The 26,628-nt window shown below is 38.4% G+C and overlaps 1 protein-coding gene across 34 annotated transcripts in view; it reads right to left on the bottom strand.

The window, feature by feature from the left end:
• The window catches only part of LOC103034479 (protein tyrosine phosphatase receptor type D), a 535,243-nt gene that overhangs the window by 398,199 nt on the left and 110,416 nt on the right, over nucleotides 1-26,628 (bottom strand). For all 34 annotated transcript variants that reach the window (XM_022681944.2, XM_022681952.2, XM_022681947.2 and 31 more), the window contains exon 4: nucleotides 6,551-6,574. The gene's annotated coding sequence lies outside the window, so the exon portion shown is untranslated. The remainder of the gene's footprint in view (nucleotides 1-6,550; nucleotides 6,575-26,628) is intronic.

Genomic DNA, 26,628 nt, shown 5'->3' with positions numbered 1-26,628 from the left:
ATCTCTTCCTTCCCTCACATTCTCTAGCTCTCTCTCTCACTCTCTCTCTCACTCTCACTCTGCCTATAATGAACTGATTGCCATTCGTGCCGTGGGCCTTTCCTCAGTAGTTGTGTGAAAAATAGGCAGAGTGAATACTGAATACCGGTCATTTCATCTGGAATTCACTCGCTCACTCTCCGACACTCGTCTCGTCCAGAAACGCTGAAGTGCAGAGATTAGCTCTGGTCAGATAATTCATGGATGAGCATTCATTTTCCCCTCACTTTAACTTCATCCTAACCTTAAAGCTACAATCCTTCTGTTTCCACTGCCCAAATTTATGTAAATCCACTGGTTCTCACTCAGCTCAGGAGTGTACGTGCAGCTTATACCAACAAAGCTACTGTTGCAGTGAAAGAATCATATCAGATACGAATGAGGGTCAATAGGAGATCTACTGTTGAGTTAATTCAAGATTAAACAGTCTAGTGGAGAAAAGACAAAAACAGCATCCAGGAAAAAATACATTATTCGGAATGCCTGCATTAAAATTCATCTACATAAAGAATTTCAGTGGTTTTTAACAACTAGCGACATATGGTAGAATTTGATGTAATATACAGTAGATGGTGAAGCTGGTATGAGTGTATCAGGCCCTCAGTGGTTTTTCAGGAGGTTTTACCCTGTCAGTAGCACGATACACAAGTGTCTAATGCAGAGAAGCTCTGTTAGAAAGCCATATATCAGAAAATGTCCAATAGTAAAGGTCTAGAGTCCAGGTATTTACAAAGTCCAGAACTGGAAACTGGGTTTAATCTGGGTCCAATGTACAGATTTAAAGAATATTCATCTAGATTCATCAACACATGCATAAAACAATAGAGTTAAACTATGTTATAAACATTTCCAAGTATTTTACAATGTTACATTTTAAAGCAAATGGATTTTTGTTCAAAATCTAATATGATTTACAACAAATGATCTGGCCACAAATGCACTAAACAACAAGCTTTAAAAAATGTTGGCCAAAAAAAACATTTGAATTCCAGATTAGTTTATATCGCAAAACCTAGAAATAGAGTGTTATGAATATTTGAATAATTTGTTTTATTTTGTTTTGCATGTATAGAAAATTAGTAATCAGATACAAACAGTTTGGAATATAGCTAGTAATTATATACAAAGATAATAAGATATTTTTTTCCATGTTAAATTAAGCAAATGTATGACATTGTCAGCATTTCATTTTCTGTAAAGAAGTTTTGCTTATTTTCAGTTAAAAGTCTATAAATAAGGTAATCATAATAAACTAATGTTTAGCATCGATGCTAGAAGTCAGAGCTGAATTTCTGATAACAGACTACATAACAGACTAGTCTCAAATATAACTAGACCCGGCCCTGGCTCAGTCTGCAGCCTGCGTGTGTGTAATGAGCCAAAAGTGAGTATAACCTTGGATTATAGTAGTATGAATAATAAATAAAGAGTAAGAAAAGAGAGAGAGAGAGAGAGAGAGAGAGAGAGAGAGAGAGAGTGCGTACGCATGTAAGAGTGTGCATGCATGTGTGTCTGCGCGTTTCCTTATCCGAGAAAAGACGTTCGTTTGTGGAGTGCACTACTGAACCAAAAAGAGCTTCCCTACAGAGTATTGGCATTCAACCTAACAGAGACACACACACACACACACACACACACACACACACACACACACACACACACACACACACACACACACTTTCTAAATGTCCATCTGTTATCCTCCCTTGGGTACTTATTATTCCCTCTATCCAGGGGTATATCTCTCTCTCTCTCTCTCTCTCTCTGCCTCACTCTGCAGCTGGACTCCAATCAAAGTCAAGCAGGTGTATGATAAATAGTACTCAGATCCAGTAGTTCAACTGATAATGATATCAGTATCAGCTGAACATATCTGGGAAAAATTATCACATCAGTGCTAAGATTATAGTATAACAGATAATTGTATAAGATTGCATGAGCTGAAATTATTTTACAATATTTTTTGCACCTAACCTCAATTTCCATCAACACTGAAGAATATTAGATATTACAATAATCCCAGATGTCCAATATTAGAAGACGTGCTCTATATCCAAATGTTCGTGGGCACTCCTATTAACAGCTGGGAGGTTATTTGATTGTATTTAGATACAAGGGTGTTAGTAAAGTCTGGATTTTGGATTATTAGCACCCATCTCAATCCATGACAAAAGTACTATAATTCAAGAAAACACAGTTCTACAACTTAATAGTGGGTGGCACAGTGGCCTCCTAGTACTGAGATCTTGGGTTCAAGTTCTTATCTAGGTGAAGTTCATCTGTTCTTCTTGTGCCTGCATAGGTTTATGTCAGGGAATGCAGTTTTCTCTCACTGTCCCAAAAAATGTTCAGGTAAATTAGCATCTTGATCTGAATAATGCTCTTGTAATAATGTGCTGAATGAAATCAAATCCTCATAGTGATACTCTAAAAATGTGTTTTTTTGCTAGAAAGCTAGAAAACTCTTTTAATACCCTTGATTTTAGAAGAAACAATGAATAAGCCGGTGTTCCAATACTTTTGTTTATATAGTGCTCAGACCCTCTAAGGCATGGACTCATGGACACAGGGCTTCAAAAGTGTCTTAACTCATGTCAATTAATAATTAGCTAAGACACTCTGTATCATGCATAACTACTGTTTACTAATGTACTCTTATTGTAAAGTGTTACCAACCTGCTTTATGTTTTGGAGATGTTCTGACCCAGTTGTCCAGTCATTACTATCTGGCTGTTGTCAAAGTGTCTATTTAAGATTGTTTATGCTTGTCCATTTTTTTTGTCCATCTAGAACTGACTGTTTACTTGCTGCCTAATATGCTGATCCCACCCATTAACAGGTGCCATCATGAACAGATCATCAATGTTATTCATTTTACCTGTCAGTGGTTTTAATGTTATGGCTGATCTGATTTTTTGGGGCACTTTTAGGTAGCTAATCCTATGTTGTTGTTGTTTTTTTTTTGGTGGCGAAGCAACTGGACTTGAGCTTTTGGTGGGAATAGCTGAAGTTTTCCCAGTGTCCTGAGGATTTTATCCTGTTTAGTCTTGTTTCACTTTTTAGCCTGGATTTCTCCTTAAACAAGCATAGACCATTTTCATATCTTAGACTTAAAGGCAAAGCAACAAACTAAGCTGGTTTAAAACAGAAAAAAACACATACTGTACTTCTATTTATTGGAATATTCCAGAGCTCCTCTGTGCCATGCTCTGATTAATTTATAGACCAAATAGTCCTCTGGAGTGTCTTCCTTTAAAAATGCAGATGTTTTAAAATCTAAAGAAAAAAAAACAGTTAAAGCGTCCATCTCTAAGCAGGTGTGCTGCTCTGTCTGGGCCAGTGGACCGGATCAGTGATGGTGCTTTGAAACGGAGTGGTTTTACCCCTGAGGCGATTGATTTTCTGCTGGATGGAGTGTGTTTGGAGCACACACAGGCACTCAGGAGGATCACTTTGGCCTGCTGTGGGGATGAAGTCAAGCGCGATGCTCACTGGAAGTAGCGTTCAATATAGCGGTGCTAACAGGGTGGGATAAGGAGGGTGCCAGGAAAACTTTCATCACTTTTGAACTATTAAAGGGGGAGGCTTGGCTCAAAATCAAATGTACCCACTTTCTTCCCCTGTTCCCCAAAGGTAATCAATCAGCCAAGACATTCTTAGGCTGTGAGTGTGATTTGTTTGGTTGGTGCTTCTCAGATACTGTTTACAGGTGGAGAAGCTGATAATTTCATTGGAAAGTTCCTACATTCGGACAACATATACTTTCAGACCTCCAGCTAGATGTCTGTTTCCCGTTGAGAGTTTGCTATGTGCAATTGGCTGCCACTTCTCATCTTATATTTGTCAGTTGAGAGGTTATTGTATTGGTTTGTCGGTAAAGTGACCTTGAGCATTACAATGGCACTACATAAATTACATGTATACTGGAGGGCTTTATATCCCTTCAGCCCATGTATACCAGAGAGTTCTATTCTACTGGCAATTCTTTTCTACAGGGAATAAATAAACTGTGTGTGCATTTCAACATCTATGTCAATGAGCAATGAGTGTAGCGTAAAGTAGCTGAATGCATTCATTAAAGTGGATGTCCACAGACATTTGCATAACTAGAGTAGAAACACATATAAAAGGTTTTTTAAAATTAGAAATCCAGATTTATTTACACCTACAGTTCCAGTCTGATTATATGCTACTGTTAGTAACTAGTGGGAGGTGTCCCCTTTAAAGTGAATGTTACTAGTGACTTCACTAAGCTATTTCAATGGATAGTTTAATCAATTGGTTTGATCAAGCACAGTTTGTGCTGTGATGAAGCTTCGAATATTTCTTAATATATGATGTTGAAGAGTTCTCTCAAATTCATAATCTCTTTCTAAAAGGTTTTAGAATTACCAGTTTTCACTTATCAATGCGTTTCCTTTGGCCAAACCCTGATGCATATATACTTGTCTCTAAAAGGGAGTCCAGATTTACCTAGAAAATAAGTAGATGGGTTGAGAGAAGGCCATGTGTTTACCGGTTTACTGATTTGAGTGACTACTGACATTTAGTTCAAAATGTTAGCTTCGTAGCCTCAGTGCTAAACTAAAAAAATCAGGTTTTAGACACCAAACATATCACTGAGCCTTTCCTTTAACCTTCAAAATATATAAAACTCACTTTAAAGGTGTGTTAATTATGTTAATAAAGGTGTGTGGTTTGTTAGAGTAAGAATGCTGCCTTTCAAAGTGCACACCAAACAAGTGAGCCGGTGGGTCTTGGTTGCATCTTGGTGTGTTTCTTCCACAACATTGTCAAGCTGCAGCCAGGAGCTGCTTTTTTTTTACTGCTTACTGGTTTGTTATTTTGTACAGCCCGACCCTTCTCGTTTCTTGTACCATTCATTCTAAGTATAAACACAATATCAACCAACAACCAACTAAGTAAACCAAATGCAGGACATGAGGTCTCAGGATGGTTGTGTTATAGGCCTTTATCTCTGTGCAGATCTTCCCACATTCTTGAAAAGCATGATGCTTTTTTGTTTACTACGACAGTGAACAGTATTTCTAAACTAGCCAGCATTAGAACTGCATCTATAAGCTTTTACATAAGTCATTCCATAGCAATAAACAAATTAACATGTGTAACAACTATAATATGCTGCAAATAAAAAGCTTAAATGCATACATCCACCAAAAATAATCTACATGTGTGAAGCAACTTATGAATACGGACTGAAAAGGCACTATACTATAAAAACAAACATTTGATTTTATTAATCTAACAAGATTTAGGCTGATTTGTAAAGATGGCACAATCAGGTTGAGCTAAGTTCAACAGCTTCTTTTATGAGATATAGTGACTCAAATGAATTTAAAGGTTTATGGGTCCATAGGATTTTTTCACACTAAATATTTTATATTTTGTAGATAAAGCAAGACCCCCATGAACATAACCCTGCAGACCTCTACTCACATCCTTATTTTTTATTTTCTCAGTCTGCGACCCTGCTTTAAAACCAGTAATAATAAACAAATAATAATCAATGGATAAAGCCTTCAGGTTCTTCATCTACATCTGAACCTTGCCACAGTCTATATGGTTTGATATGGTCATTTTTTTTTTCAGGCCAAAACACCTTTCTCTTCACTCTCTCTCTCTCATTCTCTCTCTCTCATTCTCTCTCTCTCTCTCTCTCTCTCTCTCTCTCTCTCTCTCTCTCTCTCTCTCTGTCTCTCTCTCTCTCTCTCTCTCTCTCTTGCACTCTCTCTGGCTCTCTCTGAGTCAATGCCAGTGAATCCTCTTTCAGTAAACTGGGCCACTTGACTCTCACATTTGAATAAAATTCAAATTTGCGACGCAGCGCACCAACCCGGCATCCAGAAATAGAGAGGCGGTGTGTGTGCGGCCTCCGCGTGGGAATTCATGCAGAGCATTGCAAAGAGCGAGAAAACACACACACACACACACACACACATAGATTCTGCACATACCTACCCACCTTGATATCTTACTGAAAGAAGAAAAGGTTTTCAGGGGGAATCTGTATGTGTGTGTCTTATACACAATCATGTATGTATGAGTGTATGTATAAGTATTTACTACATTGTTACATACTATGTATGTGTGTGTGTGTGTGTTTGTGTGTGTGTGTGTGTTTGTGAATGTACATTACATCATACATAAACAAGCCAGGCAATGAGAATGTCAGTGTCACTGCTGTGATGCTATGGCTGCTATGGGCAACCACTTAAATGATATCAATGGTGGTCCTGCAGTGTTTTACCTTTCAAGAACAGAGCTGAAGGGGGCTGATGAATTGCACCGCAATAGACAGGCTACAAATAGCATTCGTAAACTTATATACTGCATATGATCCATTTTATATGGGTGTTTTCTAACTTTGAGACACCCAGATAGATAGATAGATAGATAGATAGATAGATAGATAGATAGATAGATAGATAGATAGATAGATAGATAGATAGATAGATAGATAGATAGATAGATAGATAGCCACGTCTCTTACCTTTTCCGATGCTCTTGGTCACATCTGCAACAGAGAAAAAGAAAAGGGAAAGATAAGCAAATTGCAGTTGAAAGTACAGTAAAAGCATGTGGTGGTGTGTACTTCCTGCGAAAAATGTGTGTGTGTGTGTGTGCTGGACAATTCCTGCCTCTCTTGATATTTCAGACACATAAAAACACACACACATCCTAAATACTAGATAGATAGATAGATAGATAGATAGATAGATAGATAGATAGATAGATAGATAGATAGATAGATAGATAGAAAGATAGATAGATTACAAAGACAAAGCAAAATACAGTAACAGAGACAGAGAGAGAGAGAGAGAGAGAGAGAGAGAGAGAGAGAGAGGATAGGGTTATATTGCAGGCGTGCAGCAGAGGATTTATAGTAACTCTGTCCTTGGAGAACAGAAGCAGATGATTTAGTGTATAAACACGGTATAGTGATAGCTTTATTTAGATACAGCGACCGAGCCAGTTTATTTTACCATCACACCTACAGACACACACAGACATTTGTTTTTATGGACAAGGATGTAATTTTTGAAGCAATAACTCACCTAAATATATAATTAAATAAATAAATAAATAAGACTAAAGCAGCTATTACGTATTGAAAGTTCATACTCTGTGAATGACTTCTACTGGCTTACTAGAACTTTTAATACTGTTCTTTGGTTCCATTCTTTGCAGTATAAAATATGCAAGCTGATTCAGATTAAGACAGGTGGCTCAGTGGTTGGGTTGTTGGTTCAATACCCTGGTTTGGCGGGCTGCCACTGTTGGTCCCCTAAGTAGGGCCCTGGGCACAGCAACAATGGCTTCCCACTGCTCTCTATATGTCACTGCGTATGCATGTGCTCATTAGTGTGTATATGTGTTTACTGCACAGATAGGTTAGACAGTAAGTCAGAGGTGTTCTTTTCTGGTCTAGGCAAGGCTGTGTGACGATTTTGGTGGGTTTCCATCGCCTGTTAGCTACATTAGCATTGAAGCTCCAGTGCTAACAAAAGAGCAGTCTTCAGACACCAAACATATCTATGCTGACTGACTACATTTGGTGTAAGAGGAAAAAAAAACTCTGAATTTTGTTGCCAATTTTTCATCAAGCTCCTTCTTTCCTGTTACTAAAAGACAGTGACTCGCCCTTGCTACACATGAGAAAATATTGCAGTGCTTTATTCTGGCTGGAAGTGTTTCTGCCCTTGCATGGCTTTAGCCTGCCAGTAAGAAGGACAGATACATGCCAGATTATGCCAGTTTCCTTCTTCACTTTTCAATTCCTTGTTTTAAGACTTCCACAGGGACTCCTAAAGCTTCTGATCCGCTTAAAGAAAGAAGAGGAGAAAAAAATAAGAGTTTGTTCTCTTGCCCCCCTCCCCTTCCCCCTCCCCTTACGTTCTTTCTTTTCTCCTTGACGCCAGTGGTCCCAGCTGTCAGCTTTAGCACTGTAATTCTCTTAGCTGTAAACTCACATCCAACAGCTCACACACTCAATCTCTGCTTAAAGGAAACCGTCCATTCGCTGCTGACAAGGGAAGGGAAAAAAACAACACACACACACACACACACACACACACACACACACACATACAAGAACTCATGCCATTCACAGCAGATGGCACGCCAGCACTGGCATTCAGTTATTAATACAGTACAGCTTATTATATTAGCAAAACTAGGCCATAATGAGGCAATGACAGCAAAGCAGGTTGCATTAAATAATCCAATCACAATCCTTTGCAATGTCCTCATTTTTAACCCTTACACATCACATGCTATTGTTTTTTTGCTACACATTTATTATATTATATAATATAATAAATTATATATTATATTATATTCTGTGAATATCTTAAATAAATGCACCAATTCACAATACAATAGCCAATGTTAGTCCATTAACACCATCAATATACACTCATATAGAATTTAAACTGCTATAGGATATATCCCCATAATCCACATACACAATTCAATTCATCTCCACAAGAACTCCAAAACAATGAAATACCAGATATTGGGTCAACAAGCACTAGAACAGTCAAAAAACTCATGTACAAAGGAATATGAGATATTGCTCAACATCCAACCTAAACAAACACTTCTATATTCTAGAACAGTGGCTATTAATAACAAACAACTTCAACTAACACACGATACACTAAAATATGAAATATAAGTCTACCAGCACTTCCTAAAACCCCTCATATACACTTAAACATTACATATCCATCCACATATACATTAATATCAATAAACACTTCAATACTCTAGAAAATGGGATATTAGAATATAAACATCTTCAGAAAAAAATCCAATAGACGAAATATCAGTTCACAAGGCAATGAAGCAGGTAGACAGACAAACTGTTTGTCCACAAGTATATGTGGAAATGGTTTTCAAACTAGGTCAATACCTCTAGTTTCAGGGGGAAAGCTGCATCTTTCTCACTGAAAGAATTCAGAAGCAGCAATGCTGTAAAGGCAACATGGGATTTTCTCTGATAGGGATAACTGTGAGATCAATACAGACCAAAGCAGTCAGATCCAGTCAACCATAGCTAACATACTCCAAGTTTAAAAGAGAAGCAGGAATGTAATTAAATTCAAGATCATACTGTGAAAAAAAGCATCAGATCGTTTTCTAACAGTTTCCAGAGTTACCCATCGTTACTGTTGTAACTCCAGAATCGTTGTGATCCTGCTGCTCTGTTTAATGCTTCTTGTTACTTGTTATCTATATTAACCATGAATCCATTCTAAACCCAACAAAATTGTGTGTAAAACAGACTGTAGTTCAAAATTCAGTCTGAACCGAACTGTTGCCCAAGAAAATTTAGACTTCACCCAAATATAGACCAACAAAATTCAGTCTCCATGCAACTGTAGGCCAACAAAATATATATGAACCAAACTCAAACTATAGTCTGACAAAATTTACTCTGAACCCAACTTTAGCTAGAAAAAAAAAATCTGAATCCAATTATAACCTGGCAAATTTCAGATGCAACCTGACTTTATTCCAAGAAAATTCATTTGAAACTCATTATAGCCCAACAAAATTCAGGTCTAAACCCAAATTTTGTATGAACTCAACTGCAGTCTCTCTAAATTTAGTTTGAACACAATAGTAGTCTCACTAAATTCAGTCTGAACCCAACTGTAACCTAACTAAATTCAGTCTAATCCTAACTGTAGTCTCACTAAATTCAGTCTGAACGCAACTGTAGTCTCACTAAATTCAGTCTAAACCCAACTGCAGTCTGTTTAGATTTAGTCTGAACACAATTGTAGTCTCACTAAATTCAGTCTAAACCCAACTGTAGTCTCACTAAATTCAGTCGGAACCCAACTGTAGTCTCACTGAATTCAGTCTAAAAAAACAGTCTGAAGATGACTATAGTCCAACTAAATTTATTCTGAATGAAGTCAATCTGAACCCAACTGTAGCCCATCCAAATGATTTCTTAACTCAAGAGCAGTCTAGGTTAATTTGTAGCACACAAGTCTCTCTACCTTCAGTAAGAACCCAACTGTAGCAGTCAGTTCAACTGACTGAATGAAGTATCATCTACCAAATGCACCCTGAAACTCTACCAGACCTGTTAGGTCATGCAGAAAAAGAGACCATTGCTAGTCAACCAAAGGCCTATTATCAGGTTGTGAGTGTTGCTGTGTGTGTGTGTGTGTGTGTGTGTGTTGCAATGGCTTTGCTCCATCTGGTGTTCAGAGTGAACGGATGGATGGACGGGCGCGAGTAAGTGGAAGAAAGCGTGTCTGTGGGTGAAAATGAAAGCAGGTTTTGTCTTATTATTGTTCAATTAGCGCAGTGACAGCTAGCATTCCCTGCGCTGGTGTCACACTTTAACCTGATCAACAGAGCGTAAACTCCAGCAGCTGCTTTACACGCCACACTCCAACATGGCCGCCTGAAGCCAATCCAGAGAGAGAGAGAGAGAGAGAGAGAGAGAGAGAAGGAGAGAGAGAGAAAGACATGAAGACAGAAAGATACTATGATACTAATAAATGTCACAGACCAAAGGAAATGCTCCAAAATGATGTGGAATACAGTACTGTTTTCTATTGACTTTCATTGTTTTGTTTTTTTTCTCCTATAAAGTTGCTAATTTGGATATATAAAGTTTTTGCACAACAATGATATAAAGAGAAAAGTATTGTGATGTCTACTCATTCAAAAACAGAATTTGTGATTTTGTTGGAGTAACTGTCTCTATAGTCTAGGTAAGGTTTCTAATGGATTCTGGAGCATTGCTGTAAGGATCTGGTTGTATTCAGTGAAAAAGAGTGTTAGCGCACTGTGTTAAATTAACATAAAAACACAGGGAATCCCCTAGCTAATTGTATTTAGTCCTTAAATCCCATGAATCATATTAGACATTGTGTTTTCCACAGCAACAGAGCTTTGTGTAAAATACGATGAAAAGATCCAAAGATAAAACCACAAATACAACAGGATCCACTCTGGACTGGCCAACTCTCCGCAGCTTAGCATTTATATGAGTCATTACACAAATCTGCCGCTGAAAAAACACCATAATCTAGCAGCAGGAGACACAACACTGCTTAAATAATAGACTACATGGACTCAGGGCTTTAACAGCTAGAGGGACATGACCAGAGCAGTGTAAAGCAGTCTAGCCTGGCCGTCTACTCTCTCTCTCTCTCTCATTCTCTCTCTCTCTCTCTGCGTCTCTCTGTCTCTCTTTCTCTCTCTCCACAGCAAATGTGTATGAGAAGTAAGAGTAGTAAGAAAGATATGATTTAAATTACAAAAAAGGAAATCTGTTTTTCCATTGTTTTAATTGTGATGATATATTGTTGAAAATAGATAATGTAAGTAAAGAGCGATTACACGTGTAATGCATGTTTTTGTGTTTGTGTGTGTTTGTGTTCACCTACAGCAGATGGAATTGTCTGTGTTCTGACCCATATGTACTGATCATTAAAACTGATCTTTGACTCTTATGGCCTGCAGGCGGCATTAATTGCTATTTGCATAACACACACACACACACACACACACACACACACATAACTGCCCCTAGTCTGCACTAGGGGCAAACTGGGCAGCCTACCAGAGTGCATGCTAGACTGAAAGACTAGACATGGACACAGACAGTGGGCTTCAATAACTGAGTGAGTGTGTGTATGTGCGTGTGTGTGGCATAATGTCAGAATAGTTGAAGGTTAGTCTTCCCTTTTAATATTGCCAATCCTGCCCCCTTTGAAAATTCATTAAAGCGCTTCGACCTCTATGCCATCTGTGTGTGTGTGTGTGTGTGTGTGCGTGTGTGTGAGGTGAAAAAATGCCTGTTTGGAAGAATGATTGAAATTCTGACAGCAGGACAGGCTGGCAACTGTCATTTATCCATATTTGTGTTTATTCATTTAAGAATAAGCAGCATTTCTCCAGAGTTGTTTGTGTTATTTATTTCATCCTTTTCAAGCCCTGATTAAATAATTGAATCTCATTTAGGCTTGAATGAGCTGCATTCACTACATGAATAGACTAATTACATCAAATAGGGAAGCATTTAATTCATAAACTGATTCTTTTTGTCATATCGGTGTGCTTCAACAGCCATTTGGATTCAGTGTTTTGAAGAAAAAAAAAAGCGCTCAGGGATTTCCATTCATCCAATATTGACATCATTACCACGTCACACACCAGCCTTAAAGAGACAACTGGAAGAAATCAGATCCACATTCAGTGCCAAAGGCCCCACACACATACAGTATTTTACATGGCAGTGAAGCGTTTTTTAGTATACTTAGGCAAAATCTTAGAACACAACACTCAGTTATGAAACATTACGGGTGGGAATTTTTAGGCACCTTAAGATTCAACCGATTACAATTCAGAGGTCTGTGATGCGCTTATAAAACAGTTATTGATGCATCTTGATGCATCTTTTTCTTCTATACAGGACTTCTGTATACTTCTTTTCTTGCATGATTACTTGGTACATTTAAAGTAAAGTATATGTAATGATCCATAATGAATCCTGCTATTTTATAAGCTCTTTGACACTATTTAAAAGCAAAGGCTTAATTTCATTTGTGGCCAGCACAAGTGTGATTACCGAAGTATAGGTCTAATTGATGATGATGACACTGTACACTATTATTTTTAGCATTCAGGAGCCAGAAACTCAAAACTCACATAAGAAGACATGTTTTTTATATTTAATATTCATTGGCATACAGTAATCTATTGATGATGACATACTGCTGCCAATAGACACAGGCAAAAATAAAAACACAATAACAATCCTGAAACTGGTTACAGTGAGTTGTGAGTCAAACATGACTCATTAGTTTAATGGGCTATTACTGCAAGAACAAACCACTTCAACTGGATTTCCGAGAGGAAAACTGACGTTTTTGCTGTTGTTCAACTTCTTCATCTGAGCAGATACTACTCCTGCTACTCATGACGATTTGTTTCTCTATGAGATGCCATTTAAGTAATTTGCATAAACAAACTTAAAAAGCTCTTGAATTTAAAGGAGCTCAGGTTTAACACACACACACACACACACACAATCCACATTACATTTCCAATGACAGTAACCAAACAGCACACACACATACATATAGAACTGCAAATCAGGTCTCGCTCAAACTCGCTCACTCACAAGATAAAACCTTACAACTTGTACAGGTCTGGGCTTTTCCAAGCTGTTCCATGCTGTAACACTGTGTTTTTTTTTAATGATCTTTATTTGTTTATTTATGTCTACCTAACCTGAGTGTGGTCCTACAGAGAAGATCTCTCTGAAAGAAAAGACCATAACAGCCAGAGAGCAGCACATGAAACAGCTCAGATCAGCCAGATGACACACACTGCCTGTTGTGATTGATGTGTGTGTGTTTGTGTATGTGTGTGTGTGTGTGTCCAGGTGGCAGTGTAATACTCCAGCCTACTGAGATCATGCTAATCAGAGGACTGGCGCCCGTAACCACGGATACCAATACCCTGGCACCACAGACGGTTGGCAGCAACTGGGCACACACACACACACACACACACACACACACACACACAGAACCAAAGTCTTTAAACAAGCAACAACTCTTCTCTCAACCATGCAAATCCACATTAGAGCCACTTACCAAACAAACTGGCCACTTTATTAGAAACCCCTACCTACCTACCAACCTACCTTGAACTTCCACTCAATGGCCACTTTATAAAAAGGTCCTGCCAACTTGTGCTTCCAATTAATGGCCACTTTATTAGAAACACCTATTTCCTTAAGCCTTCATTTACTGGACTCTTTATTTGATATTCCTACCAATTTGTACTACCACTCATTGGCCACTTTATTAAAACCTCCTGCAACATTCCAATGAATGGACACTTTATTAGAAACCCCTACTAACTCATGCTTCCAGTTAATGGCCACTTAAAAAAATACTTACCAATTTGTACTACCATGCATTCGCCACTTTATTAGAAACCCTTATATAACTTAAGCTTCTACCAATTGACTGACCTCTTTATTAGAAACCCCTACCATTCCTTCGTTTACTGACTGGCCACTTAAACACACACATACACACACTCCATCATTTCAGGAAACAGCATTGCTCCACAGTCCCATCAGGGGCAAAACAAAAGGCAAAACACAGACCCAGACTACACTCAAAGGTCAGCTAGCACAGAGAAAGACTGAACACGCTGTTATAATATCACATAACCACGTTAGCGTTCTTAAGAAAGACTGCATGTCATTATATAAGACTTTTAACAAGTGAACCTCAGCCAAGAAATGGAAGGATAAAATTTAAGAAAGAGAGTGTTTGAGAGAGAGAGAGACAGAAAGAGGGAGGCTAGATGATGAGAAAAATGCCAGACTTCTCACTGAATCACAGTGTTAAACAGACCAAATGTGACGGGAACAAACTGCCAATCAAACCGCCATCTAATAAACACCCTCTTAAATAAGCACACGCTCATTTAGATACAAGGCACATGTTAATGTATTTAAAAAATATGAATAATAAACACACTTATAGCCTGCAGAACCTTTGAGGGAACGCTGCTGAATCTCAGACAGCCCTCCATCTACATAATCATTCATTACATATATTCATACATCTGTTCAAAAATCTACACTGCTTTATAGACTGCAGATTTACTCCTGTAGAGAAGCAGTCTATACGACTGTAAGTCTGTAAATATGTGTGCATTTACATGTATGTAATTAAATATTTAATTGCCTCGAATTACATGTACACCGACTAACAAGCACTTTACTAAACTTTTAGTTTAGAACATTTTTTAAATTAATTAGGCATAATTAGGTATATAATTTAACTACATAGAACTGTTTGGTTCTATAAAATACAATATATTAAATATATTCAAAGTAATACTGGTACAGAGATTATTAACATGTATTTATACAATATATTAAACAACATGTGCAAAACATTTTTTACTTTATTTTATTTTAACTCTTTTTATTTTTTCTGATTGATACCTACATTTAGGTCAATTTTAAGGGGTAATTTAGGGAGGTTGAGGGCAGGAGGTGATGACGAGTAAATTTGAGCCGTGTTGCTCTACTCGCATTTTGCTGCACTTACACATTACAGCAGCAAACAGGCACCTGGCAACCTAGTCATCGATTAAGAATGATTAATTATTCAAAGAAGCCTGCAGAAAGCAGCCAGTGATGTTCCAGAGCATTGAGATTTCACACAGAGGAGGAAGGTAAATAAGCTTTTATTGTGAGAGAAAGAGAGAGAGGGAGAAAGAGAGAGAGAGAGAGAGAGAAAGAGAGAGAGAAAGAGAGTGGTTTGTTATTAAATAAGTTAATTATGTTATTAGATAAGTTAAAGATGTGAGGAAAAGTCAAGGCCGTGTAATCAGTCCTGTTTACTCTTTATTATTATTTAACCTTTATGCCAGACCTGAAATACAGCCGGAGTATGAAAGGTGCACATAGCCGATGAATAATTTAATGAACACAATAAACAAGAGAAAGAAGTGTCTTGGTGACCTGATATGGCCTTTGCTGTAATTAATGTCAATGTGAGCAAGTGTAGAAGTGAGCAAGCAAGCGAAGGGGTAAGAGAGGCAACGGAAAGAAAAGAGAGAGAGAGAGAGAGAGATACTTAAATGCTTAACAATATTGATTTGCTTGTTTGTTTGTTTGTTTTAGTGTTGTTTTGTTTCATATTATTGGTTGTCTTGTATATGATTTACACGTATGTTTCTATTGTTACAGTAAACTGAATAAAAGTGTGAGAAATAAAAAGACAGAAAAAATAAAAATCTAATAATAAAAAATATAAAAATAATATACATAGGGTCATATGCTCCTTTTACTTTAAACATCAAATATCAGTACTTAAAATACTTGATCACAAAAAAATATATCAGTACTCAAAATAGCAATGTAGCTAGGCAACAACAGAACAACAAAAGCACAGTACAGTGAAAGGCAACAAAGTATGACAACTCCATCATCACCCCATCAAACTGTCCAGCTCCAGACTCCAAAATCCATCTGTTTCAAATCCCAGCACTGTGCTTTAACTGGAATGGAAGCTGATTGGTGGCCAAATATAAACAGCACTTCATGTGACTCAACAGAACAGAAAAACTGCTTTAAACTGCCCAAATCCTCATTTTATCCTAAAATATTACTACCACAGCCAATGACCTGGCAATAATAAATGATACTGAGGGGGATTACATTCACATTCATAAACAGATTACTGCAGTTATCTGATTATTCACATAGTTGTATAAAAAAAGTATACTTTGATCTACGAAATCGGAGCACACTGTTTACATGACTACTTGAGTAAACAGGCTTTTATGCAATAAGAATCAATCTTAAAATAAAAATAATATATATAGTAACTGAACTTATCAGTGCATGTATACCCTTAACCAGAGTTATCGGTGGAAGTTGTCTGTGCATGCATGAAAACAGACGTTGGTATCGGAAATAAATGAGCAGCATTTAACACACAACACCCAAAGGATGGCATTTCAACACTTTGGGCACATTTTTTCAGGCTTACAGTGAGTGTGATTACGTTCTGGTTGCAAAGTAAAAATCGGATTATTTCCAGACTCAAATAAACTCAAAGTTTCCTCATCATCTGATTGCTCAAGTTTATTTAAAACCAATTGGTCACATTCTTGTCAAACTCTAATTGATTGTCTACAGCATTCACTATAAGGCTCTAAGTAGCTCTTTAATTCTAGTGAAGGGCATTGTTAATACCTCAGCATTAATGCCTACCAAGACATTCTGGACAATTGTATGCTCCCTTTTTATTTTCTGTTTCTAGGCCAAAGTTTCCAAAAACACACTCCAAAACAGGTAAACAACTCTATATTAATGCCAGTGGATTTGTAATGGGATGCCATAAAATCCCTTGTAAGTATAGTTTTCTCCATACAGTGTAAATATTACTTTTGCTTCTAACAGCATCTGAAATTGTTGATTTGTTTATTGACATAAATTATACATTTAGTAGAAATACTGCATTTTTCCTCTTTCAGCCTAGAAATATCACAAACACACCCAGAGTCAACATGCGTGCATAATGCAAATATAGCCCCTAATGGTACAGACCTGGATCACTGAAGTAATTCTGGCAGCTCATTGGCTAAACACTTTATAAAGATACACTATAAATATTTTGTCCTCCTGTTGTAAAAGTTGGATGTTCTCTGAAGCAGAAGGCTGCATATGGGGAAATTACTCAATCAATATTGAAATCTAAATAAATTCATAATTAGATTCCAAACACTCAAAGCCCATCATTCTCTTTTCATAATTCAGCTTAGTGAATTATTTAGGAGTATAAAGCCTTTGCACAGCATTCTGCATGAAATCAGCCCTCATAAAAAGTAAAAACACAGACTTAAGCCTAAACAACTCAATTTCACTCTTACAGACGCATCATTCTGATCTAATCTGATCTAGAAAAGCAGGCAAAATCATTGGTGAATAAGATTTTAAAGCTATACAATGTGTAAATGGGATTATATGTATAGTAGTGGAAACGCGTCTCAGCAGAGGAAACTGACCTGCCTGTTCACTCTGTGAAGGTGCGCCAGCAGGTAATATACAGGAACAGCAATGTCATTTTATTTTGTATTCTGTTTATTGTTGATGTTAACGTTGGAATTGCAGGGTGTACGATAGGTCCTTAGATGTTATGGCTTGCTCACTGATTCATCCTCACCTCTGACAGAGCAAAACGAGAGAACATATCAGCGTGACCGCCTAAACCCAAAGTATTTAGATAGCAGTTATAAAATTTTGCCTGTACTGGTGTATTTTTCTATATGCCGATAAATTAATATAAAAAATGTGCATAATGAAAATGTCTTAAAGTGTCATGATATCATGATAACACTTCACCATATCGCCCACACTTAGTGCCAACCCTCTTTTTCTCAAGCTCTCTCTCTCTTTCTCTCTCACACACACACACACACACACACACACACACACACACATTTATAAGACTAACCTGCCTCTCCTACAGCCGGTGCAGCTGATCTAACGCTCAGCTCCCATGTCTGGGCTGAAGGGTGTAATTGCCACAGCAGCCACAGCAGGAAAAACAATCGCAAAACAATTATACTGCCGAGTCCGTGACAGCAGAGCAAATGTCAAACAGGATTCTGATAGAGAACCATATGTTCGCCATCATTCAGAGCACAACACACAAACCAATTAATTACACGAGACAGAGAGGAAGAGAGAGAGAGAGACAGACAAACAAACAGGCACACACACTTTCCATTGTTTTGTCTGCAGGCATATCCTTGCTCGACCCTAATTTTTTTTCCTCCACTGCTACAGTTAGGTTGTTAGGTAGACAGTCTTCACGCAGCATTAACTAAAGGTAACATTCATTTAGTTATATTATGTGTGGTTTTTTTTATTGTTTTTTTTTTTTTTTGGGGGGGGGGGCAAAAAAAAGTCATTCGATTGCACAAGAGCAAAGTCTATCATGTTTAACTGATTCAGCATTACAAAAAGCCGTAAATTGTCTTATCGTTCCTGCCAGTTGCTACCATAGACTGGGAAGGACAATAGCGATTGAAAATTGAAGTCAAAACCTCTTTTGTAGTCTCTACTGGCTGGCTGCCGTAATACTTTTAACACTGCACAATCCCATGTCTCAATTCTGGAAGCTCCATCTGCTAATGTACACCACCCCTCAGAACTTTTTTTCAATATTCACATGTTGTATAGGGGTTATAAAGAGATATTTAAAGGGGTGTAGTGACATGCAGATATTTCTGTGGTTTTGTTTGGTGGGTAACCCAAGTTCGTAACACTATTTTCCCCTACTGCACAAGTGCAAACAAGATGGCAGACATTGCATTAGAGTGAGGTTAAACACTGGCCAGCATGAAAAGACAACATGAGTTATTGGATACAAGCAAGGCCTGATCGTGGACAGTGAAGTGGGTGGTAATGATTGTGGCCAGCAGTTTCTGGTTAGAATTGTCCATGCGAACAGACAAGTCACTCTGGCAAAAATTATTACATCCATATTCAAAGCAGGAGGCCCCTACACACATATCGCATGGGTAAGGCAGCTTCTCATTAGGGCTGAATGCACTCTAAATATTATTTTGTGTTATAATGTGAGTAGAGATGTTCAAGAAGGCAAGTTCAAGTCATTGACAAAATGAAAAGAGAGAGAAGGATAGACAGAAAAAAGGGAAAGAGAGAGAGATGGAGTGAGTAAAATGATGTAATATCATTCATGTCTATAAAATGGCCTTTTCACCCTTTATGCGAAAATTAATATTGAGTAACGCAACATTAGATCATTGTTTAATACCTCTCCCAGTCATTTACTAACATTAATGGACACATCACTGTTATCTGAATTACTCTCTCTCTCTCTCTCTCTCTCTCTCTCTCTCTCTCTCTCTCTCTCTCGCTCTACATTTTTCCAGAGATCATCTTTAACTGAGACGGGAGGCCACTCAATTAGAGCACTCAAGATGAAAACAAATGGAGCTGAGGAGAAGTGTGTGTGTGTGTGTGTGTGTTGTGTAACTGCAGAATTAATACAGCTCCAGGCAGTCTCTGACTCACATTTGTGGGTATGAAAGTACACACCCAGTCTTTCCCAGTAGTCTTTACATCCAATCATTCTTTCCTATATCTATGCTAAAAAAAACTCACTTCCTCTATTACTCAGTTCCCCCCTTCATTTATTTTCATCTAGTCCTTTTCTCACCCTCTGTCTCTCTTTCATTAGAAGTAATGCTGAAACTGACACTGGCACAAGTACAGAAAAACACAAATATAAATATATAAAATATCTGTATTATTTATAATTATTGCATTATTGCTAAAGTGATTGTTTAACCACTTTGAAAAGCATTAATTGTAAAATTGTTGACACCCAACAAAAAACATACATATAAAGTTATTTATATAGTTTAATCTAAATTGACTTTACACCAGTCCTCTGTAAGATAAGTCTTCCTTATTCAACACTTTCACATGCCTGAGCTCTCCCTCTGCCTTCATCAAGGCCTTCAGAGCATTTAATCAAATTGTTTCAAAATTACAGCACATCACAATTACAACACATGTGTCTTATTTTCTTTCTGTGTATTTTTTCTCTCTCTTAGGTTTATTCTCTGTGTTTTTTGTTATCTTGTGTTTTTCTATTTGTGTTTGCTGTTTTGGGTTTTGTCTCTCTGTTTTCGAGCATTTTATTTGATTGCTGGTGTTGACCCATGTTTTGGTTTTCTCTGCCCATGTCTTTGTGGAACATCTGACTGTTATATAGTATCCTTATTAATAAACTGTTCAGTTTTATTAAACATAAAGTATAATTTTACACCCATTTACACATTGGTGGGTGGAGCTTCTATAAGAGAAAACATCTCAGAAATATGTCCATCAACATTTTCTACCATTTTTTTCTTATATTAACTTGATGCTCTGCCTTAATGGTCTCTTTTTTACAGTATTATTGTGTTTTGGACTCTCTCCCTCTCTGTCTCTCTCGCCACCTCAGGGAGTCTGATTACAGTTTTAATACAGGGCACTGAAACAATAATACAATATAGGCTAGTCTTAAATTTCCCCAGTGAAAAAAAATCTCTCCCTCATTCTTTCTTTCTCTTTTTCTCTTTCTTTCCATATAATATAGGAAGAGCTTCTGCTTACTGCTGGGTTTTTCCTTGTTATTTTTCTGTCAGTCCACCTAGCTGCACATTAGGGGTCATTATGAAGGAAGGAGTTCCTGGACTTAACTGACTTTATGGAAATCCAATAGCAGAGAGAGAGAGAAAATAAAGAGAGAGAGAATGAGGTGTGGGGGATAGAGCGAGAAACATTCCATTACAAAGCCATCTAATTAGATTATCAAGGGGGAAAATGGGGAAATCTGATACACCCAACAACTGAGGTAAAAGGAAAGATGAAACTTCCTTTCTGGAAATAGATAGGTAGGTAGGAAAGTAGGTAGGTACTTAGGTTGATAGGTAGATAGGTAGATAGGAATATAGACAAAGAGATAGACATATAGATAAATAGACAGCTAGAAAGATCCTGATATATGTTAGATTCATAGAAAGAACCAGAGAGAGGAGTGTGACAGCTGGTTGTGTGGGAGTGTAGAAGAGCGCATTTGAGAAACAGTGTAAAGAACAAGACCAGCGCAGTGCAAGACACACACACATACACACACAAACAGCTCTTTCTCACCATGCTATCAAAATGTCCATTTGGAGTTTAGTAACAAACGTCATGCTTTAGAGAAAAACTCTGAAGCTTTAACTAAACTGATTACTTCATCTGCTCCAGTTAAAGGAACACTCCAGTATTTCTGCGTTCAGCTTCATCTCTACCAGTTTTATCTCAAGTGTGCAGTCAATTACCAAAAAAAAAAGCTTCTTATAGCATTAGGTCATTTGGACACACACATTAGGTAATTTATGCAACACAGGAAGTTCACAATATTGTGCAAAAATTTAAGCAAAAACAGACACTGTTATGTACACAAACTTAATAAGACACAAGTGGAACTGATTAGAACTCAGGAGACTCAGAGCGATTTGCCATAACAATGAAAAAACAGACAGGAGAAGTGAACAATACTGATTAAACAGTCATAATGCCAGTTGTTATGAGGTGGGATTTGTGTATTAGGCAGCAAGTGAACAATCAGCTCTTGAAGTTGATGTGCTGGAAGCATGATATGAAAGGATATGACCACTTTTGAAAAGACCCAGACTGTGATGGCTAGACTCCTGGGTCAGAGCAGAGTGTTCTACAATGATGACAGGGTGATGGACACCCAATGTTGGCCTTGGAGACCACACCTTGGAACTTAAAGGATCTGCTGCTACTGTCTTGGTGCCAGATATCAAAGGTTTGTAGAGTTCATATCTTGACGAGCCAGTGCTGTTTTGATGGGAAAGACATTGGGGATACATAATGTTAGGTATTTGATTTTTTAAGTTATGGTTGTTTAATGTATGGCTGTGGATAAAAGAAATATCCTATTGACTGTAGTCTGAGTCACAGGGCTCAGTTCTGTTTTATCTTCGTGTGTTGCAATGGACTGTATGATAGAGATACGGCAGATCGAGATTAAGCTGAAAAACCCTGGAGCATCCCTTTAATAAATCAATTAATTAACCAAAACCATGCCAAACACTGAGACTTTATGAGATGCTCCTTGTGGAAATATTAACACACAAACCACACACACACACACACACACACACAGCTCAATGGGTGTCCAATATGGAACACCTCAATTACAGTTTGGCTTAGATGCCATATGTAAAGACTTAACTCTTTTTCTCTCTCTCTGTCTGTCTCTCTCTCTCTCTCTCTCTCTCTCTCTCTCTCTATCTCTTTATTCTCTCTCTCTCTCTCTCTCTCTCTCTCTCTCTCTATCTCTCTCTCTCTCTCTATCTGTCCACACACAGACACACAATAATTATACCCCCTGTTTGCACACATAATCAGGCAGTAACCAGCATTGTGTTCCATGTCTAACGAAAGCTAAAGTACACTGCACTGACTGCACTGCAGGAAATGTGTGTGGGGACTGGTTTAACCAGATACCACAATTATTTCTGCTAAATGATTTCTCCACCGTTGGTGGCAATGTCTTCTATGTCATATTCCCGGCCATTTCACATGAGAGGCATGTTAAATTCCTGCACATCTTCAGAAATAGAATGTTCCATATGCCTGATACCCACTAGCAGACCCTGCTCCAACTCCAGCTGATACTTTACACAACCTTTCCATGATCAAACTAGCCAGTGTTCACAGCCTAGCCTGCCTTAATCACAAGATTACACCTAACAACTTTGACAGGTTTGGGCATTCCCGAGCCATCCCCTTGTGGCAACACCTCATGATTACATACTTTACATACTGCTGTCCCATGACATTTGGCATGTCTGTGTACACTCCTACACACCAATTTCACAAACCTGAATTGTTCCTATCACTGTATGTGCATTGTGTTTTCCTACTCTGGCTGTTCTGTTCCAGTGTCTGTGTGTCTGTGTGTGTGTGTGTGTGTGTCTGTGTGTGTGTGAGGGCAGATGGGGCAGGCTTTGCTGAGATCCATGCAGCTTTTTCACAGCCAAACACTTCAGCATGTGACACTGACATCATTACCAACTGCCTGCCACACACACATGCACACACACACACACACACACATTAATTTGCACATGCAAAAAACACCTTTACTTATCAGAACAAGTTTTATTTCACCACACCTCTCTCTTTCTTTCTCTCTCTCTCTTCCATTCTTTCTTTCTCTCACACTCTGCCTTTTTTCACTTCCTCCTTCCACTTTCTCTTTGTTGCTCTCTATGCTTTTTTCTTCTCTCACTTCTCACCTCTCTCTCTTTCTCTCTCTCTCCCTCCCATCTCCTCTTCCCACTCCTCCTGTTCTCTTGAGCTCTAATTAGCCGAGAGACAGATTACATCACTCTGTAATGGAGAAGCAGGAAAAAAACTGCATAAACTGCATACAAAGAAGTGTTCTAGAGATATACACTGTTCAATGACAGTGTTCAATGGATTTTCAATGTCTCTCTCTCGCTCTCTTTCTTTCTCTCTTTCATTATTTCATATCTTTTAATATTTTGATAGTTGATGTTTACTACTCAGTAGCTAAAATGAGTTTCAGCAATATTGAATATTGACTTTTTAAAAGTAAAACAAATACTAAAGTAAACAGTCAAAATTAATGTAATAATAATAATAATAATAATAATAATAATAATAATAATAATAAAACTAATGCTCTTTAGCGTTTTACACAAATATTTAGCATTTATCCTATAAGGCTCAGGGTCAGAACCTTGGACAGTAACGCCATGAAGCCAATATTCAGAACCATGGATAGCAGAATCACTATACACTGCAGTGTGCCTGCAGTTCAGCACCATGGACAGCAGCTTTTGCCCCTTTCAAATGCATGTGTATCCAGTTCAGAACCATGGACAGCAGCTCTCCATTCAAACCCATGTGTATATGTTTCAGAACCATGGACAGCAGCTTCCCTTTTCAAACACATGCGTATCCAGTTCAGCACCACGGACAGCACCACATATGTGGAGCTATGCTTCTGCATTATCAGAGCCATGGATAGCATCTCCTTACACAGTGCAGTAGGCCTGCAGTTCAGCACCATGGACAGCAGTGTCTAACTCAATATTGTGTGTGCTCTCCAGCACCGTGGACAGCTCAGTAAAAGGCAACACAGCTCAGAACATAGGTTGCTGAAATGGTTAAACACAGAACTAATGAATATCTCAACAGAGTCCTCAAACGATGCCTCCGATCTCTCCTCCAACATACCACCCTTCCATGTGAGCTCAGCTTTCACACCTGCGAAAGGTGCCAAAAAGAGAGCAAATGTAAGGAGGCAGCGCTATCACACTGAATCCAATCACAGATATTTAAAGACGTTCAGAACTCTCTCCTTCACACACACACACACATACACACATTTTAGTTCAAGCACAGGGACTCCAGAACTAGTTCAACAACGTACATATAAAAAAACTCACAAAAAAAAAAAAACACTCGTCTCCTATCACAGCTGCCCATCTCCTGTTGCTATGGCAACAGCCCAGCGGACAGACAGGACAGCGCTTGCCAGTCTGTGGGATGTGGACAGCGGCCGACATCCCATAGTTAGCGCAGGAGACAGTCTGGAATAAACACCAAGGGAAAAAAAAACACACACACACACACACACACACACATCAGCTCTTAAAGCCTCAGAGAGAGCCGTCCGATCCTCAAAGCTGCTCCGTTCACACACTGAGCGGAACTGAATACATAATTTAAAATGTTTGTGTTTGCTTTTCTGCTAAATCTTCAATTACACAATGCCTCAGTGTCAGTTCACACACGGGGGGTTTTAGAGGAAAAGACGAGTAGGGCACAGAACTTCTGTAAGCTGCTGTCTAAATGCTAAAGCCAGTGTTTGTCCTGTCATTGTACAGAGAAAGGAGGGAGAGAGAGAGAGTGATGCCCTATGTGTCCAAATGTCTTTGCCTGTGTGTCTGTGTATCTGTGTGTGTGTGTGTGTTTTACAATGGAATTGCTTAGTGGCTGCTAGGAGGTTACCAGTGGTTGCTATGGCATTACAAGTAAATTATATGTAGTACCTCTCAGGTGGATGTCCCGGCATTGTATATTTGAAATTAGAGATTTTACCAGGGCTTTTGATATTAACTGTACTATCCATTAACTGATTCTGGGACATTGCTTTGATGATTTGATTGCATTCAGTGTTGGATAATGAGCTCCTCACCTCATCCTCCAATTATTGGATAGAGTACTGTCATTCCAGAGAACACAGTTCCACCGCTCCACAGCTCTAGGCTGGGGGGCTGCATACCCTTCTAAGCTGATTATGTCTGGAATTTAGCATGGTTCCAACAGGTTCATGGTTATCGGCTCCATAGAGTCCTATTCTATTGGTTATATTTCTGTACATGTGCTCAGTGAATTCCAGTGTGGAAATTTCCTCACTACTCAATATTCCACAGTCAACTGTCAGTGATTTTATAACTAAGTGCAAGCAACTGGGAAGGAAAGCAACTCGCTCTGCCAATGTAAAATAACAGAGGGGTCAGTGGATGCTGAGGTGCATTGTGTTCAGGCATCTCCAACTTTCTGCAGTCAGTCACTACAGACCTCCTAACTTCACGTGGCTTTAGATTAGTTCAAGAACAGTAGAGTTTAAAGTGCTTCAGGGAATGGGTATCTGTGCTCGAGCAGCTCCATCCAAGCTTTACATCACCAAGCGCAAGTCAGGCAAGCGGCTCATTTTTGCATTATACTGTATATTGATACTGAATAACTGTCCAGCCCAACACAAAGGGCATTATTAAAACCATGTCAATATCATATCAAGGGACATGCTGAATTATTGATTTCAGAAGAAATTCCTGTGTTTTTTCATATCGCATTATATTTCAGAGCAACAAAATATAACAATGCCAGTTTCTTTTTAAACTCTGCATGTCTCTGTTGATGTTAGAGCATGATTATCACCCATTTATTCAACTGTGTGCATCCATACTTAGAAATCCCTGCATCAGCCTATTCTCAAAACACACAGGCACACACACACACACACACACACACACACAGCGTGACGGCCACCACTAAGCTGTGCAGCGTGCTGTCTCTGATTCCTCCTCTATACTCTTGAGAGAGTGACTGATTCGCTGGCTTTCGACCATGAAGGACACAGCTGAGCCACATGATGCACCTTGACAGTTTCATCTACTTTAGAGACTTTAGCGAACTTTCCCTGCCACAAGACAATCAGGTCAAGACAGGCCGACAGGCACAGCTTGCCCAAACAGACCCCAATTAGCCCTCAATTAGCATTAGCAATAAATCAGATGCAGGCTAATAGTTGTATTGGAAAGCAATTGCTTCATACAATCATATCACTGTTCCTTCTGCATTAACATTCGACCAGCACTGGATTTAATTACTCCTCACTGAGGATGAGAGAAGACACT

Source organism: Astyanax mexicanus, chromosome 25, assembly GCF_023375975.1.
Source record: "Astyanax mexicanus isolate ESR-SI-001 chromosome 25, AstMex3_surface, whole genome shotgun sequence".
NCBI lineage: Eukaryota > Metazoa > Chordata > Actinopteri > Characiformes > Acestrorhamphidae > Astyanax > Astyanax mexicanus.
This window is presented reverse-complemented; position numbering and strand designations above follow the sequence as displayed.